This window comes from Calliopsis andreniformis, chromosome 1 (assembly GCF_051401765.1).
Source record: "Calliopsis andreniformis isolate RMS-2024a chromosome 1, iyCalAndr_principal, whole genome shotgun sequence".
NCBI lineage: Eukaryota > Metazoa > Arthropoda > Insecta > Hymenoptera > Andrenidae > Calliopsis > Calliopsis andreniformis.
In genome coordinates, this window is record NC_135062.1 from 5952267 (window position 1) to 5969047 (window position 16781).

Sequence of the window (16781 nt, forward strand, 5' to 3'; positions counted from 1 at the left end):
AACTTCTTTTGTTGCAGCGGTTAGAACGTAGGCGTTTCGTTCGTCGATCCTCGAAAGGCTACCTGCTTTTCACGCGTTGGCCGAGGGATGTCGATGATCGGAGAAAGGAGGTGGAGCCAAAGATCGTTGACGGAGGGATGATAGAAAGAAGACGGTGGATTCGTCGAGAAAGGAACGATGATAAGGGTGTCCGCGTGATCTCCCGACGTTGCTTCGTACGTGCAGTCGACTCGACTAAGAATTTCAAATGCGGTTAGACGCGATCTCTGTTTAGTTTGAAAACATCGTTAAGTTCGATCTCGCGCGGCAAACAGTCTTCGGGAGGAATTCTGATGAGACTTTTCGGTTTTTCTGGGTGACTTGATCTTTCGTCAATCTTGCTGAAGGATTGCAATTCGTGATAATCCTCTGTCCGATAGAACCTGCATTCCTATGAGAATCATTCGCGATTTTTTTTTCTACGAACGTGCCCGATCGCTCCGCCGAACTGTTAAGAGAAAATAGGGGAAGCTATAAATCACCATTGTCTGCGATCAAAAACGATGGGGGGGGGGGGGGGGGGGGGGGGGGAGCGTTCGCGAAAAGAATTTTGCCCAGTCTGTCGCTGTATTTTTAGAGGTAGGACGTGAAACAAAGGGTGGGAGAGGGAGAAGGAAGTCGAACGTTGCACGAGAATCAAAACGCGATTCAAACTGTCTTTGCACGTGCGTGTAGCATGTCGATTAGCTGTTTCCAAATGTAGCCAGAGAATGTGTGCGTGTAATTAACGTTCATATCGAAGCCAAACTGTCGAACAGGTGGCAAATACCAAATATATGTATATTGCTCCTAATTATCGATCTCCGTTCTGAAAGGAAAGAAAGAAAGTGAAAGAGAGGGAGGGAGAACAAAATGAAAAGAGACGAGCTGTTGAAGGTTGAGAATAATAAGTGACTGAAAACGAAATTTGTTTCGACGGGTGTGGGAAAAATGCAAAAAGGAGTTGAGGAAAGATGAAAAAGGAACGAAGGATACACGGTTTGAAAGATGAAAGGAAAAGATGGCACGGTATATAGACTATTTTATTTATTGTCCAATTAAAAAAGAATAGCCTAATGAGTAATCATTAATGTTGTTCGTTATTATACATATATACATATATATATATACATAAAAAAGAAATCTATATATATATAAATATATGCAAAATGCAAATGTATACAAAGACGTGAAGAATATGCAACTCCCATCGAGAGACAAGAGCATACATATATAAATATATAAATATATAAGGAAAGAAACCGTATAAAGAAGATAAATCTATATAATTAACAGGAGACAGTAAGCGCGTATATAGGTAGATAAACAAAATAAAACGGATTTAGACGAGCACCTCGTGTCGAATTACGAATCAAATGATTGAAGAATGTGGAGCAAAAGAAAAAATTTTCGTGTACTGCGAATGTCGCGAGAAAAGAAAAGAGAACGGAAAGAGAAAACGCACAGGGTGTAAGATTTTGTTGATCTGTCAGAAATTTAGGTGAATAAGTGTTAAATAAACTCTGTTTACACGTAAGAAGCTGTCTTCCTCTAATTAAAAATTATGAATGGATACAACCCTTACTGCTGATGTTGTCTGAAGGTTTCTGGTGTAGTTTGTATCCTCTTGGAAATTTGTTTTTAAAAAATGAGCGAAATTCAGAGACTGCTCAGAGTTAAGCGATATACATATAGTCTGAGAAATCTTACACTAAACGAAAGTCTACAGATGTGTACGAATAAAATAATTATTATTAACAGATCTTGAATAGCTAATAAATTCTTACTTGAATATGGATTTAACGAAAAATCCAGAATAATTATGAATAAAATTATCAATTATCTGGAAAAGATAATAAGCAACTATTAGTATCGGTTGTTTGGTAAAGCTAAATAATCTAAAAAAGCTAGTGGAATACAAGAAAATTCATGCTGAAGAATCTGGCTACCTATTCTAAAGTTTCATTTAAAACATTTTCTTCAAACCTTTCAATTGATCAAAAAATCATGTTACACATTATTCCATAATAACATGATTATAATAACAGATAATAATAATAATATAATTTGCACATTTTAAATAATAGAAAACAAAACAAAAGTATCAAGCCAATAGCTACAATATTACATGAACACATTTCCAAAATGCTATTACTTATGCTTGAATACTTCAAACAATATCAACTGTACGAAAATTTAATTCAAGTTCACAAATGAATCAAGAGAGGAACCATTCTTACATTGTGCAGATAGTCACTTTTTAATCATTTCACTTAAATATTGAGAGAACGATAATGCCATATGATAAAAATATCTCAGATAAAAGTTGAAAGTCATCAAATATTATTAGATCAAATGTAGTAATACCTACTATATCACAACTATTCGAACGTCTAGAAGACTGTCTATTCATCTTAGTATATCTCAGCTTTTATCTAAAATAACTTTGACTATATTTCCGTGAACCGGTTAAGAAGGGACTCCCTGGACGTCTGATATTTCACGATCAAAGACAATATTTCTATTCTGTCGTGATCGACAAGGGGTTATCACTTGCCATTAAATTTTTAACGGATCGACAATTCAGCATTCAGTCTGTTCTAAAACGCGTTTAGTGAAAATGAACATTGGAGAAAGTGAACGTAAAAAGCCTAAAGTAGCCTCCATTGCGGAGAACAACCCCCGTAATTAGGTTCGTCCAGCGCCATTTACACACGCGTTTACCAGCCTCGACGCAGCAATCAGTTCTCTAAAACGGCGTCTCGCTTCTTCATTTCGAGATGTTTATATTTTTATACTACTCCATCAGTGTGTCTGTACGGCGATTAAAAACCGCATGTATTGTTGAACTCTAGTCTTACGTTATTATCTTCAGCACCCAAAACTCGTTTTTTGGGAATCCGTTCGCTTTCTACGGCGTGTACGTAGATCGGAATGAAACTTATTCTGCATGACGCTTGTTCGAATTTTCACACTCGTGATCGCGGGAAGAGATTCATTGAAATTGTTTAAGCGAACCTGAACTGATTAAATGTCAGCGTTTTCATATAGACTGACGATTTTATTGAGGAAAATGTGCACGTGTTTTTCAATTTTCGACGTTAGGACATTTTATTTTCAATCGTTAGACAGTTAAGTGTCCTACATAATTTTATTCAATATCAAATTAAATTTTACTGTATTTCTTATTTTTAGCAAAAGGTATTGAAAACTCTTCTAAAATGGAAGATTTATTATTGATTGTAGATGTTATTTATATTTATTGCATCAAATTGATTTTGGAGTTCTTTAATTCCGCATTTCCTTGAACAACTTTTCTGTCTCCTTCTTATTCATTATAATTCTTATTACTTTTTTAAAAATTAAATGAATTATTAAAATCAGACTTTAACTATTTAACTAAACTTTTTAATTCTTTTGTTAATGTTCCGATTTTAATACTGTTTCATTATATTTATAGTATATAGTTAATAATATTTGTAACTGTATACGATATAATTATTTGATAAAAACTAAGTCGAAACCGTGCAATATACTTTTTATTACGTTCTCTGACGAAGTCATCTTTGAAATTCCCATTATATCACATTTTCAAAAATAATTTAATTCTTTGTACTAATAGCGTACTCATTTGTTAATCAACAGAGGGTGGAAAACATTTTCCATTTTCGAAATTGTACAAATTCAATTTTTTGTGATTGAGATACGTGATTGAACTAGTTTATTAGTTCATGAATTAAAAATATAAATAAGTCTTTATAGTGAATTAGATTAATGTAATCATAAATGGTAAATATTATAAATAAGTCGTGTAGGGTAAAGTAGTTTATATTTGCCATTTACCTTTCTCTATGGGAGACTATTCTGTTTCCTACTGTGCTACAAAATAAAATAATTTATATTGTTTTGTTATTATACGACTATTATATATTTTTCCATTGTTATATAATTGTATAATTCCTCTTAAATTTATATTTTATAGGTAACATCATTGATTTATCGTTCATTTCGTAATTTCTGAAATGAACAATTTCGTAATTATTTTCGTAATTTATTTCGTTAGGGACACCAGGCCCGAGTGCATCTTTAAAAATAATTTTAATACAATTCTCAAAAAGGAATATGCCAAACTGATGAATCTCTTCTCACGACGTCTAGAATCTGCGCGAATACATTCAACTTTTCCCGTGTCGTGTATAGAATGTTTACAAATTCATAATACAATCTTTGCACATGTGTAACTCGTCATCAAAATAGATCCAAAAGTTACTCGTATCCATGTTATAAAACCTACGTCTTCTATTAGACAAATTGAAAATTATCTCACGCTCACTATCATTTCGCGTTTCACATAAATTCAAAATCCGTAAATAATAGAGGTATACGAATAATTTCCAATTTCTAAACCGGTATCATTGTTCTGCAAAAAGTCCCTATAATATGTGTATTGCAAATGGAAAGTTTGTCTAAAGCTACAATCATCGAAAACTGTTCATTTCCGAATCCATTTCGATGATCGATACACTGATGCAAGGACTGAACACCCCGTGCAAAAGTCTGACCGCGCGAACGTTTCGAAGTTCGCAACAACCTTGAAGCCGAGTAGCGCAAAAGATCGGCGAATGTAAGGGACACAACAGTGTCTTCGAGCAAGCGAACTACGTTGAACCACATAACGTTGTATACACGCTATAATATAAATTATTAAACTTCCAGTGGTACGAATAAGGGAAAGTGTTTGACCAGACTTAACTTCGATAGACATCTACGATCAAAACTCGCATATTAAAACTTCATCACGTTGAAATTGAATCAAAATTACTTTTTAAAAAATCTAATCAAAACTAATTCAAAGTCCATCGAAGGAGTCACTCCAGGTCAAACAGTTCCTCCGTTCTACCATTCACTCTCTGTGCCTGACCTTTGTCAATATTTATTTGTCTCTTCCTAAACAGTAAATCGACTATCCGTCAGTATCGAGCGGCTACGAGATGATTTTCCTAATCTTTCCGGACCACCTGTGCCGACAATCGAACTGTTACTTCCGAGCGATGCGTCGATCGGTCGCCAGCAACCAAGGGAAACAAAGATTCCGTAAGGACTGGGCAGAGAGGAGGACAAGGAGCCAGAACTTGAAGGTCCAACGGTGTCGTACGTGTACGGCATCGCGCGTTTCTACTCGTCAATTGATCGTTTAGTCGCGTCGAGGTAGTCTTCGTGTCCCAATTGTTCTCGTCAATTACGTGCGAGCGTAATCGATCCCGCGTTTTCTCCTGTGTTGGCATGCAAGAGGGGCGTTGGGACAGGCGAGAAGGACGTCGTGTCGTTCTGAAATTCCAGGCAGACCCACTCCCCTTATAGGCGATCTCCATGACTGTAATCCTCCGTGGTTCCCGTTTCAGGATCCAGTTAACCTTCGCTAAGAAGCGAAACTAATTAGCGAGCGAAGAAATCGATCGTCGCGTGGAACATATATTGAATGACTAATGCGTGCGGCGATGTCGATGACGCGCTGAGACGACTGTAAAACGTCGGTTTCCTTCTTTGCATTCTTTAACCTTTATCGTTGGACTTGGAATAGATATTTTTGAGGGGGTTTCAAAGTAACTTGTAGACGGTTTAACGTGTTTATTGTGCTTGACAATTCCTGAGTTGGGTGTATTTTCCAAACATCAACTGCATTTCATTGCAGGCTTTAATGTACACTGTTCCCATGTTGTAAATTCATTGCTGTATTCATTATTTAGAGCAAATGAGTTTCATTTGTTAAACACTGTCACTCATATTAACAGAGCTCAGAAATAAGTGAACCTTGCTTTAAACGCGTCAATGAGTCTATAGTGAGGGAATGCATTTCTGTTTCTACATTGAACTGTTTAGACATGATCCATTTTAAATAGACGCCAGACGATACAACTAACAGTAGCACGCATTGCATTAAAATAACAATACACACATGTGATGACCACAGGATAGCTCTGAGATCATATCAACATTGACATTGGCGCCTGTTTCCTCTTGATGTGCGTAGAAAAAACCCCTTAGCGAGCATATGCCAGCATAAATGTTGACTTTGGATTGACGTATGAAGTTTGTACGCTCTGATATCTGTCTGTCAGAGTCAGAGTTTGGAATGGGTGGTCACATATAAATCGCTATGTGCTATTGGTGCATTGACAGATTCGCGGTATACTTCAAATCATAGATTACCTAATAATAATAACTATTAATTAGTAAATTAATTATATCAGTTTTGATAAAGTAATACATAAGCTTGACGTTCGCATTCATGAGTCTTTTACATCATGTTTCGATAGCAACAACTTTACACACTAAATGTTGACTTTACTAAATGTAAAATTAAAACTTAACAAACTAAATTCAGGCATTAGATATATCTGAAAATTAGTGATGGGTTTAACACCGTTTGAAACATTTCGATTTCACGGATATTTATTACTGTTTATTCTTTGATCATTTGCGCGAACATTTTGCTATATTTTCAACAGTAAATATACTTATGTATTTATTCATGCACAATGTTAAACACGTTTGACAGTCTATAAGTTATCTAACGATAAAAGTAGCCAATTCAGTGCAATATTGATTAAACATAAAAACACGTAAACACGTTCACATCAATATTTCATATAATATAGGTACTGTTTCAATGCTTTCGCTGCTGATTCTTGGTTGAAGTTTGCTTATTTATTTGAAATAGCGAAATGTGGGACTTTAAGAGTACTTTTTAAAAATGTAGCTTTTTTATTTCACTTTGTAGTGAAACGATTGAAGTTTTAAAATGATTGAAAATCTTTATTTATTGACTGTGTTTAAGATTGCTTGAAGTTAAAAGGTAGTTGAAAAATGCACAAATACTACAGTAAAAGTTGGACAGCTGCCTGAAAATTTGGGATCGATAGCAGGCAGTTATGGAACAGAGGTAGATTCCTTCCCTGTATTGAAATCGAGACGGGGGCTCGGGTTTCCTTTTGAAGGTTTTGAGCGTGGAAAATGACAGTGAGTGAAAGAGAAAGAAGGTAGATAGTGAAGATGACGTAAAGCAAACATCATTAAGATAATACTAATTCAATGATGAAAGTTCTTTAATTTTTATAATGTTTTAATAAAACTTTTACAGTGATATTTTTGAGGTTCTTCTGATGAAAACAAGATCAAACATGAAATAATTTGAATCATATATGCGTATTTAATGAATGGTAATAACTTTCCTTTTCACCTACTAAGTAAGTAAATATAATCCAAAGTATATTGTGTTTGGACTTATTTTAATTTAAAAAAACCCTCAGAAATACTCTTGTGAAAATTTCATTGTAAAATAACCAAAATTACAGAAGTTTCATCGTTGTTTTTGTGTCGTCTCTTCGATACACGAACTCAGACTGAGTTACAACACCTTATCCCATCATCGAACATCGATCTAAAGAAATGTGTCCTTCGCTTGGCACATCTGGTCTCTTCGATCATCGCATTTTGCAACTGCCTGCTTCTAGACAATTGTTAATTACCTGATACAATTTCCTCATTTTTAAGGGTAATTACCCATACAGTCAATTGATCTGAATTCGACCTGTGTTTCGTCACATGGACAAATCATTTGGTTCATATTTACGTATTTAATGAGTGATAATAACTCTTCTTTTCACCTACTAAATAAGTAAATATTATCCAAAGCATATTGAGTTTGGTCTAATCAGAAAAACCTCACAAATACGCTAATAAAAGTTTCGTTAAAAAGAAAACAAAAATATAAAAATGTTGTCCTTACATTAGTATTGTTTCACCGATACATGAGCTCAGATATGCTTCCCTTCCTCGGTCTCTACTTTGCTGTCGAGTCTCGCGACATCTTGAGTGGAGTCCCCCCTTAGTGATAGGGATGACTACCAGGCAGTTACACCGTAGATAGATTCAGGTAGTTATCCAAGTTTTACTATATAGCCAAAGAAATTGAAAAGTTATTTATTGTTTTACAGTATGAAACCTTTTTTGAATAGTGCGCTAGTAAGTTTAGGAATTGTTCCTAGTACGAGTTGCTGGAACGTGAAAGAGAAGACTGCCAGATGTTGAAAAACTTATAGTTGAAACAAAGTCTTAAATGACATTGTCAAAGAACTTTCAAAATCCTGGTCTCATCTAGGAAGAACGACGAAATATTTTCTCCTTTATTAATAATGTTTTCAAACTTAATTTCTGAATGTTTAAATGAGAATTTGTGTTTTCTTTTCCATATACAATACATCGTAATAAAGTTTTGTATAGTCTTGTAATTACAATATTTGTTATATGTGTAATACTTTTTTTAAAATAATCGTTTCCTTGAAATTGTCAGTGTCGCAATTTTGTTTTCTTGACAACAAGCATAATAGTTTTGAATTATAATCAATTTATTATACATCTTCCACTTATTTATTTAGCGAAAGGAAAATCGTGCATTGGTCTCAACAGCGAAAGCATTAACCGCTTAATTAATTGGTTAAAATGTTTTTCATGAATAGTTTCTATATCGTGAGGTTCGATCTATTATTCAAAAGACGTATCTAAATCTTTAAAAAATTCTAAATAATTTAGGTATAATACAAGAATCGTCGAAATATCAAGCGAAAAACAAAATAAGAAGACAATTAAAATAGTAAATGACAAATGCATCGAAACAATCCAATTATTTTCACCACCTTACCAAAATGATGCTATCTTAATACTGTACTCAGGGTAGTATAATAAATTCGACAGAACCATCCCTGTGGGAATTAATATTTCGCAATTATGTTCACGTGGAAGCACTACTTCGTAATTAATTCTTGGGCTATGAATATATCTTATCTTTGATGAGATCGTACTTTGGCGGATAATGAAACATAATTTTCGAAATTAAAAAAGTGAAATCTCTTGAGAGGTACGTGTACTGACATAGCGTAGGTTCGAATTATCATGAAATTAAAAGTGCACGAAATTATGCTCGTAATACATTTTTCGATTTTTTATTCTGTTCATCTCCATGACTATTTGTATTACTATCTGAAGTATAAATCTCTTTACAGACGTACATACTCGCCTTGGAAGAACTTTTAGTTAAATTAAATGAAATGAAGTTTCATAATATTTATCCTTAAAGACACAGGAAAATAGTAGACCCTTTCAAAATCAAGCTTAAAACCTATAACAAAATTGAAAACTGCAAGGGACAATTTAGGACACATATAGTATTTGTAGTATCTAATATATCTGTTTTTAATTTATTTATAATAATATGTATTAAATTGATAAAAAAGCATATTTTTCAAAACTATTTACTTTTTATCCTATACAACGATTATTATTTTATTAACCAAATTTTCAAATACCGTAGCAATGCTTCTACTGCTACATTATTTTTCCATAGGAGTTATATTTATTTACAAAGCTATAAACTCTTCTAATTTATACGATTTGAAATAACATTAGTAATAAATGTCTGAATGTTACTAAAAAAGATTGGACATTATAACGATTAAAAAATGCATTACAGAAGTAGCTTTATTTAAAATTAAAGTCACTGTGTATATCTTGGCAATTTTCTAATGTATGTATATACATGTCAGTATTAAATCGTAAAGTAGTATTTTCCTTCTTAACAATTTTTATGTTCAAACGTTTTCACTATTGGTTCATTATGTTCAAACATTTTCACAGTTCCACACACGCCTAGTAAGATTATAAATATCATTCTATGGCGGAGAAGAAACGTTCTTCTCTCGTTCACTGTCTGTTTACTATTCAAAACCATAAAAACATAAAATAAGGAAAATGTCATAACCATGTTATAAGAACACGATAAAGGTTGAAGCGTGGCAATAGCAGTAACGAAGATGCAAATCGAGATATGTACGAAGCGCGCGAATAAAGTAAAATCGAATGTGCGTTCATTGTATATTTACCTTATGAGAAGAGAATCACGGATTGAAGAAGGCGATAATGACTGCTAAGCTCGCGGGCGAGTTACTATCATGATAATTATAAACGATGAATTGTATAGTTATTATGTGTGTAAGAGTACCGTGAAATAGATCCAGCGAATTGCAGAAACGTAATAACTCGTTATTGTTCGGTGACAGCGATCGATTAATATTCGTCCACTGTGACATATCTATCCCTGATGAGACTGATTGCCATTGATTAATAAGAACGTTATACGATTATCGATTTTGCATGCTTTTTGGAAAATATTTCCAAGTTTTCCATTTCGCAATCAATCGATTGGCGTAGAATATTTGACAAACATAATAGTTTAAATTGGTTAAATTCCAGATCATAATGAAATTTTCTAGAGGGACTGAAATTATAAATATTCGTTTAAAATTACGCTTTCGAAAATTTAAAGAGATTTCTTTTATTCATTCTGTGATTAAATTTTTAATTAATTATATAAATAATAATAATGTATAGAACGAATTTGTTTCTTCTTTTATTGATTACAAGTGGGCTTAGAACTGTTAGTCGAATTTTTCTGCCTAAGTTATATAACGAAGGTACATGTAGAAACCACTGTTTATAAATATGAACATTTCTGAAAATTTTGCTTCTTTGAAATTCTAAATTCCTCTTGCTAATAATAAAATACAATTTTTATTACCCATTGTTATAATGCACAAAATTTATAGAGTTTTTCGAAATTTACAATACCAGGTAATAAGAGTATCATAAATAACAATTCTGAGCAGCCCACTAAATTAAGCAGGAATCTCGATATTAGAGAGGAATATCGATATTAATTTAACTTAATCAGTTATAAATAATACAACCATTTATTTGTAACGAAATAAGTAACAGTACTTGCAGCAAACCATAGACAAAAACTATAATTTTCAGATTTCTCTGTTTCGAAAACACCTTGTACAGGGTGTTCAAGAGTAGGACTCACAAATTTGAAAGGCTGATTCTACATGTCAATATAAGACGAAAATCAAGAATAACGAAATTACATTTAAGCCTTCGTCTCAGCGTCATTAATTATGGGGGAAAATGTGTCTGACGTGAGGGCTTAATCTACTGCTGGCGCCCATTAGCTACTTGCTAGTTCAAACTCTACAGTGACAGTAAAATAAGTCACTGCATCAGACATTTAGAGTATTTCCTTAAACAATTAATAGCTCGAAAACAAAGCCACGAATGTAAATTCGTCATTCTTGATTTTCGCCTTATTTTGGCATGTGAAATCATATCTTAAAATTTCTAACACCTGTCAACAAGCACCCTCTATAATTTAAATATTCAACTATTACATTCTTGCAGTAATGTTGAAATAGCTTTTTCAAATAACTCTTTGTCTCGTGATTAGATGGATGCATCAACGACGAACGCTGTCACCGAGCAAGACACATAATCCACAAGTCTAAATACCATTCATGGTATCCGCCATTCCATTCGATTCTAAGGTGTCGTACCAATATATTACACTGATGTGAATGTAAGTAAACGGCGGTCGCGACTCGACCTCCTGTCGAGCGACCTACCATAGTCTCTTTTGTAAATGAAAATAAGAGAATGAAATAAATATGTGTACGCCACCGCGTGAGTGAAAAAAAATGTAGGTGCTTCCTAGACATGGATTTATTATTTTAGAATTTTTAGCAGGCCACAGGATGCGTATTGTTCTCAGTGCAAATATGCATTTTCAGAATTTTGCTCAGAGAAAAGTAGGTGAAATCCTATGCCATATTTTTAACGTGTACTTTTATAATTCGGGTCAGAAAAGGGATACATCTCGTATTCAACATAACACGAGCATTTTTAAAGTTTTTTTTTGCGTGTTGACATACATTTTTGTAATTTTATTTAGAAACATAGGTGAATCTCACCCTAGTTACGAACATAAATCTTCAGCATTCTGTTTTCATTTTATACATGCATATGTGGTTTTTAAGCTATAAAGATATTAGAGTATATGTATACAGGGTGTTTCCAAACATGTGTGACATTTTTAGAGGGTAGATTCTAGGCACGAAGGTTATCATTAGGATGTATACTCGAGTACCTTTCTTTAGTACCAGACTGATACCCATTAGCCATCTTGTAGAGGATACTTGCGAAGAGTTTCTGAAACCATCACGTCGAGGTAAGACAATCTTACAATATACAGAATAAACTCGTAAATTCTTACTTGGTAAGTTAAATGTCGATGTGTAATAAGGAAAGTGGTATTAAAAAAAGCTGAACATATTTTCTGTCTCTCCATCGTTTTGTAAACTGCATTTCTACTGTTGCTTAACTGGATAAGTAGAATTACCCGATGCGCGATCAGACACGTCATAGTGAAAATGCTCAGTGCGCATTCCATCATGACATAGTGATTCCTATGAATATACCTAACCTTAAACATTTATTATTTTAGTATGATTTTGCATCAGCAAATCTTTTTGTGTTTTTATTTAGTATCATAAGATTAGGTACATACATACATATAGAGTGTAACAAGTATACGTTGAAAGATTCTAGGGGACAGTAAAGGAGCTCAAATAGAGCACGAAATGTCTTATAATATAGTATCTGATCTGCCTCCATTTTGCAATAATAATGGCTTAAAGTCAATATATCTATATGCTAAACTAATAGTCAGAGAATGTTATAATTTTACAGGTACATTGAGGAGAAAAAATAAAACAAAAAAGTCTTATTGTTAATTAATTTGGTTGTATCTCTTACGATTTAACTTTTACAAAGCCTTCAAAATTTGATATGTTTGCATAAAATGGATCTTGAATTTTCAAAGCTTTGTAGAAGTTAAACCGTAAGCGATACAAGCAAATTGCATTAAAACTTTGTGCTCTATTTCTGCCCCTCAATACATATGTAAAATTACAGAATTCTCTGATTGTTAGTTTCGCATGTAGGTACATTATTGTTGCTAAATGAAGGCAGATCAGACACTATGCCATACGACATTGAGCTCTTCTACCACCCCTTAGATTATTTCAACTTATATTTGTTACACCTTGTATATAACATTACGTATAGCCATTTGTTCTGTCAAAAATATACATAGATTTTTTACGTCAGTTTAAAAACATTATTGAGAAAAATATAAATTATTTAGATGATGCTTACATATCCTATAAACATAATTTCTAAAAAATATTTTGTAACGTAATCCTTCTTCTTATTTTTTAATACATACAAATTCAAAACATATAAAAACCCTCGGGGGAAGAATTCTGTAAATCACATTTTCGTAATTTTATAGGAGACCGATTTCAAAGTTCGGGACGTTCTAAATCAATCTTATAATTATAAAACTGTTTTAATATCTGATTTTTGGTTTACACAGGGATTTATCTGACGATATTGAAAATCTGACGCCATAACTTAGTGCAATAGGTACTGTAATAACCTTTTATTAAAACAACTTATACAGAAATATAAAGGTACTATTTAAAATAAAACACGGTATCTTCAAAATATCAAACAAAAATAAAAAAAAATCATGTAACTGAAATTGATGGAAGATGTTAAGCAGTCGAAATGAAATAGTAATATTAATAATGTGAAAATAATAATAAATTTTAGCATTATTAGTATTGCTTATACAGTAAGATTCTTTTTCTATTGAAGTTTCTCGAAACAGTCTTTAGTTTCTCGGCTGTAAAACACTTGTAATTTTTGCAAATTTTTACTTTTACTTACTAAAACTTTTCCTTGAACATTAAAATTTCTCGTGGACTTATCATGTTATTCACCTATTTCTCACGGACTTACCGAGTTATTTTCCTGTAAACGTTTTAAAAAAATGTTTATATCTCAGAATCTATAAAAAATTCTTCCTTTTCGCTTTGGATAATTAAAATACTCTACCTCTAATGGATTTATCAAGTTCTTCGCCTGGAGTCTTCATATTACGATTATTGTTAGTAGATTATTTAATCGATGACTTGTGTTTTTGCATATAGAAAACATTATACATGTTGCAAACAGAGGCTAACACTTAACATCAAATGTAACTTAAAAGTATAATATCTAATCAGTAATTTCAATGTATCATCTGCAAACTAAATAGTTAAGGTCATGGTTTTTATCGTATATTAAAATGTACGTGTACATGGATCACGTGTACCGTGTATTAAAAATCAATGAACTAAAAATCCATGTTCTTAATACACGTGTACACGGATTGCAAATACACATACACTGTAAATGTACATACGTGTACACAGATAATTAGCGTGGTCGTGAAATTCGAAAATCAGCTAGCCGAATTTATATGTTTCTCGAGTATTAATTCGACAATCACATTATAGGATCCTGAAGAAGACCCAGATTTCTTTGTTTCTGAAAATTGACAGACGTTTGTTCACGAATTTGCACGTATATTTAAATACACGTGTACGCGTGTAATAGGAATACAAGGATATGTCTGTGTACCGAAAATTACACGGATTGATGTTAGGATTCATTTCACGCGACACGTGTAGTAAACACGTGTAATACACGTGAAATAAGGACGAACTCTACTACGCAGTCTGAACTCTACTAAGCAGTATTTTTCAATCATATTTAATCAACTACGTAATACCAAACAGCTATTGAAATGTCGCTGTTGAGTAATTGCAAATCATGCTTATGCGACAGGTTATTAAGAGTGCAAACACTTTACCGTCACGTGAACTTACTATACATACTGTAGCAAATGCATAGTATAAGCCCAGGTTTTTTCTTTGTTTTAGACCTATTTTGCTATAATATGAAACAAATTTGTTATAATATGTAAGGTGATTTCATTTTCACATAAATTGAAGCTACACGTCTCAAAAAAATTTTGTTCTGCTGCAGACGTGAAACTGTGTCTTAATTATAATTGAAAATAGGAGTTAAAATCATAATCTAGTGCTTTTTAGAAAAACAGCAAACAGAACTGATTTATGAAAGTGTTTTTTCGTAAAAGAATCCTCCATTTCTCTTTAAGACTACATGATAGTCACTGTTCCTGCTAACCAATTTTTTAATTATTTATATAAGCTAGAATGGAACTCAAATCAACTGAATAATTGACCAACAAAATTGGAAACAACAAAGTTGACAAACGCAGTAGAATACCTTTCATTCTTGTGAGGAAGTACGTTTTCTAAGTTAGCTGTTTTTGAGAACCAACAGAAGTTTATCGTTTATAAAAATTTAATAAACTCTTCTAAAATATTACTAAACAAGAAAACTTGTAATATAATTTAAAAAAATCTCGTTATCGGTTGTTGGATAGATATATAAATACTAATACCATGAAAATGACAGTAACACTGAAATGTGCGGAAAGTAATTATGTAACATGAGATGTTTGTAATGTGATTAGTACTTCTACTCAATAAGATTTCCTCGAACACTCTATAATTAAATGTTACATATTCAAATCACAAATAAACTGTGAAGCACTGTTGAAGGAAAAACAAGTCATAAATTTCCATATATACATAACACAGTGGGTAAATAAAGTCTACATACAAACACACTTAACTTCAGAAACAACGTGAAAAATGTTTAAAGAATAAAAAATGACGATTCATTTATGATAAAATATGTAGCACAAAGTTTATCTTATGCCTACGTTAAACTGCAACAAATTAAATTGTTACATACAGAAGTTACATAACTTAATAACACATCATCATGAAAATTCGCAACATTTGCAACATATCTTCTCAAGTAATAATATATGCCTAATGCGGTAAAAACAAGTAAATTCGTATCTTGCTACACATCTTTTGTTTCTTGTAACATCCTGTAAACGATTACGCACCGAATTTACTAATTTTTTTTTCTTCCTGCAATATCTTTTTCAATTCTGTTTTAGATATTATTGTGTTTTCGTATGCACCTTTCTAATAACTTCCATAAATATTCAATGGGATTTAAATTCGATGATTGAGGGGGTGTTCAGAGTTCTGTTGTGACGTTATATAATACACCACTCTTTTACTAGGTATAAAGAATGTTTGGGGTCGTTATCTCGTTGGAACACGTAATCTTCTTCTAGCCCAAATTTTTCCGCCCTCTGATGTAAATTATTTTTTAAAATATTTAAATACATGTGTTTATCCATGACCCTATCTATAAAATATAAATTTCCAACGCGTTAGCTGCCATGCAACCCCAAATCATGATACTTTCTCCTCCATGTTTGATGATAACGCAGGTGTTCTTTTGATGAAATTCTTCATTAGGTTTCCTTCAAACCATTGTTCGCCCGTCCAATGCGAATAAATTAGATTTACTTTCGTCATTAAAGATGACTTTGACCCAAAATTCTTGAGATTTGTTTACTTATTCCTTTACAAATGCAATTCGTTTTTTCTTATTAATTGCAGGCACTAAAAGCTTACATCTTGCAACGCGTCCATGGTAGCCTGCTTTCTTCAAAATATTTCACACAGTTTGTGGGGTAACAGCTTTATTGTGATGTTCTGCTATTTCGTTTGTAATTTTTAAAGCATTTTGTCTCGGATTCTTCACAATTTTAATAATATCCCATTCTTCGCGAACAGTAAGAATCCATGAAAGTCCTTGCCGCTGCTTCGAAATCAATGTACTTGTTAAAAGGTAGTTTTCCACAACTCGTTGTACAGTAGAATGTGATTCAATTTCCCGAAATGTTTTGACAATACCATTGAACATTTATGGGATATTAGAAAGATGCATACAAAAACATACAACAACATCTAAAGCAGAGCTGAAAGATGCTGCAGGAAAAATGGAACAAAATGTCAACAGAGGATACTCAA

At 32.8% G+C, this 16781-nt stretch overlaps 1 long non-coding RNA gene across 1 annotated transcript; it reads left to right on the plus strand.

Moving 5' to 3' along the window:
* The first annotated feature begins 131 nt into the window (after positions 1 to 131).
* Positions 132 to 9397, plus strand: LOC143178946 (uncharacterized). Its single transcript, XR_013001880.1, has 2 exons — positions 132 to 252; positions 4974 to 9397. It is a non-coding gene; the product is annotated as an uncharacterized LOC143178946 (long non-coding RNA).
* Positions 9398 to 16781: the final 7384 nt, after the last annotated feature.